Raw genomic sequence first — 12,287 nt, forward strand, 5'->3', positions numbered from 1 at the left:
AACAATATCTTAAAATAAACTAGAGAGATACACAGATATGGCCTATTTATGAATGAAATGCATGCATTTATTTGTCATTTAAACTGATGCAAACAGGGAAAGAGAGTAGAAAACACTTATTATCCTGTCGCCCCCTCCAGTGGACAGCATTAAGTATTATGGCCTTCATTGCTCAGATAACGCAAGTCGATGGATTTTTTTGGGAAAGTAAGTCTGACCAGTTAGAAAAGATATAAGCAAGTCAGACCAGTCTGAGGGTCTGAGCTGAGTTTGGTGAAGCATTAAAGTTCTAGGCAGAGTCAGTTTCTCATAATAATAATAATTAATCCCAAACCTGGTAATTTTGTCAGTATTAATTTACGTTCACTGATTCTGGCTTCTCTCTTTTCTGTCTCTTTCTTTTAATGTGAACTGAGTAGGCTACACATGCTTATATTCAAAAATATAAACTTTATTTCTATTCAATTTTCTAAATTATTTATAGCCTACATAGGCTATGTCACACACGCCTACCTGCCTTTTGATGTAAATAAAAGACTAGAGTGGTAAATGTTACGGACATATTATCATGTTACAGTTCATCCTATTATTGATTTTTATTTCCACTTCCCTTTTATCCAAAGAGACGGAACTATTTGCACTGTATTTATCAATGGGAAATACATCATATAATCTCTCATATCTGTGGCTCACATTAATGGGGTTGCTTGCAAGTCGCAGCAGCACGAATTACGTGACCAGCAACATATTGTAGTGTAGTGTAGTTAACAGTGAGTTGTGGTTTCAGACATTATTTTATTAAAGTGCATTTGTCAGTGCCGCACTCGTACTGACTCTTATTCTGCCTGACAGAAAAGAAAAGCTCTTAGCTTACTGAAGGCGGAGCGGTTTGACCAATCAGATGAAAGGGGCGTTTCAGCGCCGCCCACGTGTGCAAATGAAACATCGAACCCATAAACCAATTTGTAAACCACAAACGAAAAATGAAAAATCGAGCCAAAATCTCATTTTTCGTTTTTTAAACTAAATTAAAAAAAGAATAAACGAGCTGGTTTTAATTTATCGTTATTCCATTCCAAACAGGAAATGAAATGATCAAAAAGTACTTGTGTGTACAATCCGTGTATCATTCGTTCAGTCATTTTTTGAATTAATATTGAATATAGAAAAATGAGAAAACGGTTCCTTTTTCTTTTTTTCGTTTTTTCCAAAAAACGAAAAACAAGAATTCAGCTGGATTTCTCGTTTTTCGTTCTCAGTTAGAAAAATGAATAAACAGCTTGAATATTCGATTTCTACACGTGGGCGGGAATTAAACGCCCATTTCCTCTGATTTGTCAGCTGAAGGTCCGTGTACGTTTTGATAGTTTGTTTTTTCGTTTGAAACACAAAACAAAATAACGAGAAACCACCTGTTTTTCGTTTGTCGTTTCAAACCAAAAACAAAGAAACGGTAAAAAAAGAGCCGTTCTCCCGTTTTTGGTTCTGAATCCAAAAACGAAAAATGACAAAACCAAAATCAAATAACGGTCCGATTTTGGTTTTTTGAAATTCCTTTTTCCATTTTTCCGTTTGAAGATCTACATTGAAATATAGACAGGTTGGCCACGTGACCCGGAAGTAATAGTAAATATGGCCTATCAAAATAAAAGCCAAGCTTTTAGAACGGTCATAATATTCAGCGCTAACGTTATACCAGAGTAACGTTAGAAGAAGAAAAATCAATTAATAAATAGCCTTATATAAACCTGGACCGGAATAAATATGTTAGCAACAGTAGTTTTTTTTATTTTAATTTTTTACAAATTTTATTAACATTTTGTCAAATTACAATTTTAACACGTATACGAAATTGAATCAATATACAGCTTCATATATCTGATCTTAACAAGGTGAAAAAATAAAAAATAAAGAAATAAAGAAATAAAATAGAAATAAAATAACAAAACACATAGAAACATAAATGAAAAACACTTAGGGGTCTGCTTATGCATTAAAGTTAAAATAATGAAATAATTTGATTGTTTTGTTTAATTTGTTGTTCTTTTTTTTTTTACATTTTCAATGCTGTCCCAATATTTTTTAAGGTCTGTAATTTTGAAATTGTAAAAGGAGGGTTTGCTTCTTTGCCAAATCATTTTGTGCAGATAATATTTAGCTAAAATAATTAAGTTAATTACATATTTTTCATTGGCTGATAAATATGGCTCAGTGACTATAAGAAGTATTTCAAATTTGCTTAGAGAAATATTATTTTTTATCTTTTGGGAAATAAATCTTTGTAAATGGGACCAAAAGGAAGCTACAAGGGGACAATCAACAAAAACATGCTCAATGGTTTCTCCTTCACAGCCACAGAAAGTACAAATGTTACACACTGTTGGAAAAAAAGTACAGATGTTTGCTTTTGAAGGGTAATACCTGTGAACAATTTTGAATAAAACTTCTTTGATTTTATTTACAATAATATACTGATGAGGTAGCAGGAAGATCATGTTCCATAGTTTCTTGACCAGTAAAGTCCATCGGTGTTTACATATAGGAGTACTGGTAGGATCAAGTATGTTTCTAATAAAAGTATTGTTACATCTCTTATCTGTAAGTGGAATGCCAGAAATAGCAGGAGAACCGACTGTTACAGATAGAGAAGTATCTGTCTGTATGCTCTGTGCTAAAGAAACAAAACTAACAGGAATAGACTCAATCACCATTTCGAATTCTTCTTGAGATGTATCAATACCATATTTTTCCATGAAGTGCTCATAAGAATAAAATTCATTTTTTGTATTTAGCAGATTGTTTACTGTATTCAGATTACTCATAAACCAATTATTCAGAAAGAGTGTTTTGTTTTTGTGTAGTATATATGCATTGTTCCAAAGAATACAGTTGTGAGGGGAGAAATTGTGTTTAAAGATAAGATTCCAACATAACAAGGTTTGTTTATGAAAATTGCTTAATTTCACGGGGAGTTTTCCTACCGAAAAAGGACATATCAATAGAAAGTTAAGACCACCAATAGTTTCAAATAAGCTGTTTGGAATAATATTCCACATACTATCTGGACACTTGAGGAATCTTTTAATCCAGTTGATTTTTATAATTTGGTTAAATGAAGTAAATGTCAGTACATTCAGATCACCTTCAGCCAGAAGGTTTGAGAGAACAGACCTTTTAACCTTGTCAGGCTTATTCTTCCATATAAATTTGAAGAGAATTTTATCAAATTGGGAACAAGTGGATTTTGGAACATCTAGAGATGAGAAAACATAAGCTGCTCTTGACATCCCTTCTGCCTTACTTAACAGAACTCTGCCATATATGGATAGATCTCTGGCAGACCAACAATTGAATTTGGTTTTGATGGTCTGAGTCACCGGGAGCATATTTAGGTCCAGAGTTTCTCAAGGATTTCTCGATATTTTAATACCAAGATAATAGTGTTTTTGAGCGAGATATTACATATTTCAGATTGGCTGCTGTCTTTTAGGGGCAGAATTTCACATTTTTTAACGTTTAGTTTTAATCCTGATACTTTTGAGAACTTAGATATTGTAGATAAAGCTAGGGGTACTTGTTCGATATTTTGCAAACATAAAGTAGTTAGCAACAGTAGTTTATTACAGCTATTTAATATCGTGCCTATCCAGACATCACCAGTCACGTTTAATGAGCGCATTGTTTGGCTCAATACAGTTGGTAATATAGGTTAACCTAAGAACTTATTGTGTGTGCAGAGTTGTTACTGTTAGCGCTATATTATATAATTAAATTTGTATTTAATGTGGTTTCCACCGTAATGGACAGCGAACTGACAGCGATTGAATGAATACTTGTCAACGTGAATTCCCACGTGACGTCATGCGTAGGCCTAATAATAGGCTTGTTTGAGATGCGCCTTGCCTCGCCTGAAATGTACGCGAGAGTAGGCGGCTGCAGTGAGGGGAGGAGTGAAAAAAGTGCAGGCAAGACGGACAGTTCTCTCTTCTCGTGGTGGATCTGACACCTGCGAGATCAAAGATGGATATCGCGGGATTCACCGGATTCACGCTCGTGCACAGTGTTGCTAATAAACTGGATGGAATTTAAGTTCTGTTACTTTTATATGAAAATAAATATAATGAACAAGACACCCAAAGTAGCCTACTTATTTAATTCCATTCCAAATACATGTTTATCAATCTTTTTTTCTTTAATATAAACATGTGTTGTTTTTTTCTTTTTCTTTTCTTTTCTTTTTTATAAAAATTACATTGCATAACCCATAGAGATCGCACTGTTAGATAGTTTGGGAATATTCACACATAACGTATACACATAAAACATGATATCAGAGTTTTAAAATCAAACATTTTAAAAGAGAACAATAGGCCTACATCACGGTTGTTTAAACCAATGAACATTAAGCTGTGTCGTCAGCAAGTCGTTTCCCATCGTGCTTTTGATCAGCGCAGTCAGTGGAGAGCAACTGCGCTCGACTGCAGAATCCGACAGGTGCGCCTTGCGCTCGCGAGAGATTTTTGACATACGTCAGCATGACATCAGAGCAAGGCGGACCGCACTCGGACACATTTCTAACCGGCATGCATCTCGCGCTGATCACCGGTGATCGGTTCTGCGCAGATTTTGCTCATCTCAAACAAGCCTCCTATCAGTCCCTATCTCGTCTTTGCCATTCGATTGACACCCTCGTAAAACTTGTGTTGGTCCTCAAATATAATTTTATCCTAACAGCATCATATCTATTTTCAAAAAGCCCAAGGACACGCTGTTACCTCGCTCACGTTATACAGTGTTAATCAGTCATTTAAATACTGCCACCTGCTGGTAGAAAGGGGGAACAGTTATCCATTACGGTGGAAACCACATTAAATATACATTTAATTATATAATATAGCGCTAACAGTAACAACTCTGCACACACAAATTGAGCCAAACAATGCGCTCATTAAACGTGACTGGTGATGTCTGGATATTAAATAGCTGTAATAAACTACTGTTGCTAACATATTTATTCCGGTCCGGTTTATATAAGGCTATTTATTAATTGATTTTTCTTCCTTTAACGTTACTCTGGTTGTCTGGTATAACATTAGCGCTGAATATTATGACCGTTCTAAAAGCTTGGCTTTTATTTTGATGGGCCATATTTACTATTACTTCCGGGTCACGTGGCCAACCTGTCTATATTTCAATGTAGATCTTCAAACGGAAAAATGGAAAAAGGAATTTCAAAAAACCAAAATCGGACCGTTATTTGATTTTGGTTTTGTCATTTTTCGTTTTTGGATTCAGAACCAAAAACGGGAGAACGGCTCTTTTTTTACCGTTTCTTTGTTTTTGGTTTGAAACGACAAACGAAAAACAGGTGGTTTCTCGTTATTTTGTTTTGTCTTTCAAACGAAAAAACAAACTATCAAAACGTACACGGACCGCTGAAGATCAAACTGTTCCGTCATCAGTTCTGCACAGCAGAATAAGAGTCCTCCGTTGTGCGGATTTATTGCAACTACATTTAATCTTTTTCTCATCAAACCACCAGACTAACGAATGTCTCGACACAACCCGTAGCCTACTGGGGAATAGGCTAGATAGGGCTTTCTTCTGTGTATATATAAATTCACCTACGCTTTGCATCAGCTGGCTATATGGGCAGGATAAATGACGGCTGTTAGCCTATCATTGTCGCCCTCGCCCAGTAATACATTTTTTTTTTATTATAAATTAAGATATAAATCAATATAATTAGTTGTAAATTAAATATTTTTAACACTAATACAAAAAGAAAAGAATAATGCATTGACTATATAATTGGCCTATATTAACGTTAACGTATAAACTGTCATTCAGACTGACTAGCCTATCTAACAACTGGAGAAGTTTTATGATGTAGGCCTTGTGTTTTATTAAAATGTATTATAATTTATATCTCTAGGATTCGCGCTTGTGCGTGGCGCGCCGGGTCATGTTGAGAGGGAAACGCGCGCGTCACATCGTTGTAAAAAAAAAAAAGCATATTCATAAATAGTGTAAAAGACCGGTAAATAAAATACAACATTAACATTATAAACACTATTAATAACATAATATGCGTATTTTAACGAGAAACTGAAACTGTACAGAGCAGACGTTGGTTTCGGGCATCTCTTATTTCCTCAATATTTTCTCAGTAGCCTATCCATATTTGCAATGTAACATTTGGATGCTAATTAATGTAAAGAAGGCTTCGTTCTTCATTCGAGTCCCAATATTGGCCTACACGTAAATCAGCATCTCCACAGCAAGGGAAATTAGTTTGGAATGTCAACAGACCAATTAAGCAGAATAACGTTTACGTTTTATATGTTTGGTTGACTGTGTTTTATTTTAATAACGAACAGGCTGCGACACCCGACATCACTTGGATGTGTTGCTCAACAGGGGATTTAATAGCTACTGTCGTTTAATACTCTCATTCGAAACAGTAACATTTATATGTCTATTTGTGTACTTTCAAAATGACTACAACATATTTATTTACATATCTTTATTGCGAGGATTAACCCCTTGAGATGAAACATCTCGTTTTCGAGGGGGTCCTCCAGTAGCCTACATCAAAGCAAAAAAGAACCAAAACAGCAGAGCAAATGATATCATGCCTTTGAAATTATTATATAAGAATAATTATTATTATAAATGATTATTATATTCTTTCTGGCGTACACCAAAAATCAACCAAAATAGCCTACAGCCAATAGCCTTCTTGGCGCGCCTATATATTTTTGAAGGTCAACATTAGGATTAATCACAGCGTGCTTCATGTTAAAAAAAAACCCCGTGACTTGACTTTACAATCCGGAAAATAGCTAATTATTTCACGGACCCCCTGGCACTTGAGAACTCCTGGTCTACACAGAAGAAAGCCCTATCTAGTCTATTCCCCGGTACGGGTTGTGTCAAGACATTCGTTAGTCTGGTTGCTTGATGAGAAAAAGATTAAATGTAGTTGCAATAAATCCGCACAACGGAGGACTCTTATTCTGCTGTGCAGAACTGATGACGGAACAGTTTGATCTTCGGCTGACAAATCAGAGGAAAGGGGCGTTTAATTCCAGCCCACGTGTAGAAATCGAATATTCAAGCTGTTTATTCATTTTTCTAACTGAGAACGAAAAACGAAAAATCCAGCTGAATTCTTGTTTTTCGTTTTTTGGAAAAAATGAAAAAACGAAAAAGGAACCGTTTTCAAATTTTTCTACTTTCAATATTAATTCAAAAAACGACTGAACGAATGATACACGGATTCGTGTACGTTTTGATAGTTTGTTTTCCAATTTGAAATGAAATAAGCATAAACGAGAAACCGGCCCCTTTATTCGTTTTTTTCAACAAAAAAAGCCTAAAGCCGCTCTTACGTTGTTGATTTATATTTCAAACAACAATTCGACATTTGCTCGCAATGTTTTTCTTACAAAAAAAACTCATTTTGCAGGACAATTGTCTAATACAGTATACAACACAGATAGAAGGGTGCCAATAAATCTGTGGTGATATACAACACGCTTTAAGAAAAGTTTATTTCCATCACACTGTAAAGTGTTTTTAGACATTACATATAGATTACATACCAAAGATTTTACATATAAACTGGGTCAGCATACTGTTAATTACAGTTAGTACCATGGGAAGTAGGGGTGCTGAGCGTGACACCTGGCGTGGAGCCCATGAAGAAATTGGGGATAAAAGTTCACACAAACAAAACCAAAAAACTGTGGTGTTTTGCCTATAGGCATACATATTACGTGTGTTTGTTTTTATTTATGCTGTATTATAAAATACCCATATTATAACAAATAAATAAAATATATTTGGAAATTGCCCTTTAAAACGAAGGCTCAGTTTGTGGTTCACAATTATTTGATTAAAAACAACAAAAACAATAAAACAAAGTATATAAATCACTTATATTAAACACTTTTTTTTTCTTTTTTTTTTTTTAACAGAAGTTATCTTGCGCCTTTACTTGCCTTCGCTATCGTCCTGTCAATCATCTGTCTCATTCTCGCGGGTCGCGGATATGATTGCAGTTTCAGTAAAAATGTATTTCACCATCATCGGTATACCCACCCTCAGGTGATTGCATACAGTATTTGCAATCACCATCCCGCGTCAAAACGGAGCGTCTAAAAGAAAAGTTCTGACTGCTGACTGAACATTGGTCAGTGAGCCTCTCCCGCTCGGCGCTGTTAAGCGCAGCTTCACCACACAGATTTAACTCCGCACAGCTCAATAAAACAGGCTGGTGGCAGACTAATAATTAATATTTCTTATGTAAAGATTTCTGTGAAACGCGTAAAGTTGCACAGAAGAAAGCCCAATAGGACCTTCCCTGTACAGTTTAAGACTCTGTAGCCATAGTAGAGGACTATTATTTTGTTGAACAGACCCGAGCGACAACTCATGACGTCACATGCTCAGACTTGCTTGACCAATCGGCGGAAGGGGGCGTGTCAGACCGCCCACATGTGGAAAACGAATTTTGAAGTCATTTATGTCTAACCTCTCCAAGTCAAAATTTTCTAGTGACTGGTCACATCTACATTTTTTTATTGGCCCAAGTGCAATTCTTGTTGCAATAGTTTGTTAACATTGGCTTAATGATAAATAATACGTCAGACTAATTGAAAAATTTTGATGTGACCAGTCACTAGATATTTTTGACTTGGGGATGTAATTTTTTTTTAAAGTGTAACATAAGAAAGAGTCCACTAGTATATATATAGAAAGGTCAAGTTTCGAGTACTCCTTGGCCAGAAAAAAATTCAGTATGTCAAAAATGGACTTTTGTCAAAATGAAATAACATCTTTAAGGAATCTTTGGCCAGAAATATGTTCAGTAGGTCAAAAGCGTACCTATGTATAGCTCATTGTTATAACATTATGTGCTTTGCAAAAATGATCTAACGTTGAGCATCATTAAAAAAACATAGGCTATGCACTTCTTGCATTGCATTGCATTGCACTAACGATCTAACGTTGTGCACTGAAGAATAACATACAAATTATGCACTTTTCGCATTGCATTGCATAGCACACCAGAACAAAATCATTCCCATGTTCAATAAAGAGATAAAGGTGTGTTGTTGCGTTGCATTACATTGCCCTAACGATCTAACGTTGTGCACTGAAGAATAACATATGTTATGCACTTTTTACATTGCATTGCATTGCACACCAGAACTAACTCATTCCCATGTTGATTAAAGACATAACGTGTGTTGTTGCATTGGATTGCATTGCATTGCATTACATTGCATTGCATTGCACAAACGATCTAACGTTGTGCACTGAAGAATAACATATGCACTTTTCGCTTTGCATTGCATTGCACACAAGAACTAAATCATTCCCATGTTCAATAAAGAGATAAAGGTGAGTTGTTGCGTTGCATTGCATTGCACTAACGATCTAACGTTGTTTACTGAAGAATTGTTATTGCACAATTGTTATTGCATATAGGTTATGCACTTTTGTACATTGTATTGCATTGCACACCAGAACTAACTAATTCCCATGTTGATTAAAGACATAACGTGTGTTGTTGCATTGCATTGTATTGCATTGCATTGCTTTGCACTGCATTGCATTTCATTGTACTAACGATCTAACGTTGTGCACTGAAGAATAAAATATAGGTTATGCACTTTTTGCATTGCATTGCACAACAGAACTAACTCATTCCCATGTTGATTAAAGGCATAACGTGTGTTTGTATTGCATTGCATTGCATTGCTTTGCATTGCTTTGCATTGCTTTGCATATTGCTTTGCATATTGCTTTGCATTGCTTTGCACTGCATTGCACTGCATTGCACTGCATAGCATTGCATAGCATTGCATTGCTTTGCATTGCATTGCACTGCATTGCACTGCATTGCACTGCATTGCACTAACGATCTAACGTTGTTTACTGAAGAATAACATATAGGTATGCACTTTTTACATTGCATTGCACACAAGAACTAACTCATTCCTAGGTTGATTAAAGATTAAAACGTGTGTTGTTGCATTGCATTTGCATTGCATTGCACTGCACTAACGATCTGACGTTGTGCACTGAAGAATAACAATATGCACGTTTCGCATTGCATTGCATTGCACACCAGAAATAACTAATTTCCATGTTCATTAAAGAGATAACCTGTGTTGTTGCATTGCATTGCATTGCATTGCATTGCACAAACGATCTAACGTTGTGCACTGAAGAATAACATACTCTCTTTAAGGCGAGACACGGCAGGCAAAAACATCGATTTTTCATGCAGTGGTCAGTTTTGAGATTTTGGCCGAGTTTACTCCTTCAATATGTATTATTTCAAGCTGCTATAAAGAAAACGCTGAAAATATACATTACAATGTTTATTTTATTACATTTTGTTTACTTGCGGCAGTAAGTTTCTCCCGAATTTACCAGGAAGTGAGCATTCCATCGCGACATGCCGAGCTCCGTCTGTTCACTGAAGTCTGTCATGTCCGGGATCGTTGTAAAGCTCTGAGTCTCATGCACAACGCTATGTAAACCAAATATGGGCATTTCCTTTCTATCAGTAACCAATCGTGAATGTCCAAAGGGGGATTTTGAACTATTAAATCTTTAACTGCCGTTTTCTCAAAATAATTTTTTTGCGTTTTTTTGTCATTCTCCAGTAGAAACATCTCAGCCTATGTAGCACCTATGTACACCAAACTTTCCAGTTATACACTTAGCAGTATTCTGAAGATCTGTTCAGAGGGATTTGTTAATAAATCATTCCTGGCCTGATTTATGTGACATTTTAATAATAAAAAAAAATGTCGAAAATCGATATTTTAAGGCTATGGACAGTATATTTTGATTTCCTAGGTAATGAAAGCATATATCCTGAAATCCCTCTGAACATCTTTTTTCATCTTGTGTGTAATCAAAATGAAAAAATAATTTTGCTTCTGGCTTTATCATATTTTCAGATATATCTACTGAAAAAATATGCAAAATTGCACATATTTAATGAGCTAATACCTAATTTGCATAATTAAACATAAAAATTTCAAAAACTTGTACTTGTACATTTTTTCTATGAACTTGTGTAAGTAATGAACTGAGGAAGTTTCATGGTGATATCTATTATTTTAAAATTTTACCCTATTCACCTGTAGTGTCTCGCCTTAAGAGTTCATTAAAGAAATAACGTGTGTTGTTGCATTGCATTGCATTGCATTGCATTGCACTAACGATATAACGTTGTGCACTGAAGAATAACATATAGGTTATGCACTTTTTGCATTGCATTGAACACCAGAACTAACTCATTCCCATCTTGATTAAAGACATAACGTGTGTGTTATGGCATTGCATTGCATTTCTAGACATGACATGAGACCTTGAACTTTAAATTTCTAGACTAATTTCTCTTACAATCCTTCTGATGTTTCATCAGCCATACAGTATAGTTCAAATTTGACCTATTGAACATTTCTATAACAAAAGTGTCCTCGATCTTGATCGTTCTATACATAATCATAGGCTTGTTCTGATGTTTCATCATTGAGAGAGAAGTCCATTATTGACTTACTGAACAAATTTCTGGCAAAAGAATCATCAAAGTTTAACTCACTGTTCCTTCTCCTAGACTATTTTTGATTTTACACCCACCATACAGTAGTCCATATTTGACCAAGGGAACATATTTCTGGCCAAAGAGTCGTCAAAGGGTAAGTTTATATGCATTCTCATCGACTACTTTTGATGTTAAATCAACCATATTGTTAGTCCAAATTTGACCATTGAACATATATCTGGCCAAAGAGACCTAGAACTTTAATTATCTATACATAATTACTATCTCCTTCTGATTTTTCATCAGCCAGGCTATTATCCATATTTGACAAATGAACATATTTCTGTCTGGAAGAGTCCTTGATCTTTCTATTCTTACTCATAAATGCTTTCTGATAGTACTTCAGCCAAAAAATGATCCATAATTGACTACTAAACTCATTTCTGAGAGTTGGGTTTATAATCTTGATTTCTCTATACATATTAATTGACTCCTTGTGATGTTACAATAGCAAAACTGTATTGTATTGTATCAATATGACCTATTAAACCTATTTCTGACCAAAGAGTCTATGGACATTTTTCAATACATACTCAAGACTCCTGATTTTACAAGAGCAATGTAGTATTTCAAAATTTGACCAAATGAACATATTTCTGGCCAAAGAGACCATGATCTTATTCTTTCTAAACATACTCCTTCTGATGTTTCA

This window comes from Leuciscus leuciscus, assembly GCF_965113295.1.
Source record: "Leuciscus leuciscus genome assembly, chromosome: 17".
Taxonomy (NCBI): domain Eukaryota; kingdom Metazoa; phylum Chordata; class Actinopteri; order Cypriniformes; family Leuciscidae; genus Leuciscus; species Leuciscus leuciscus.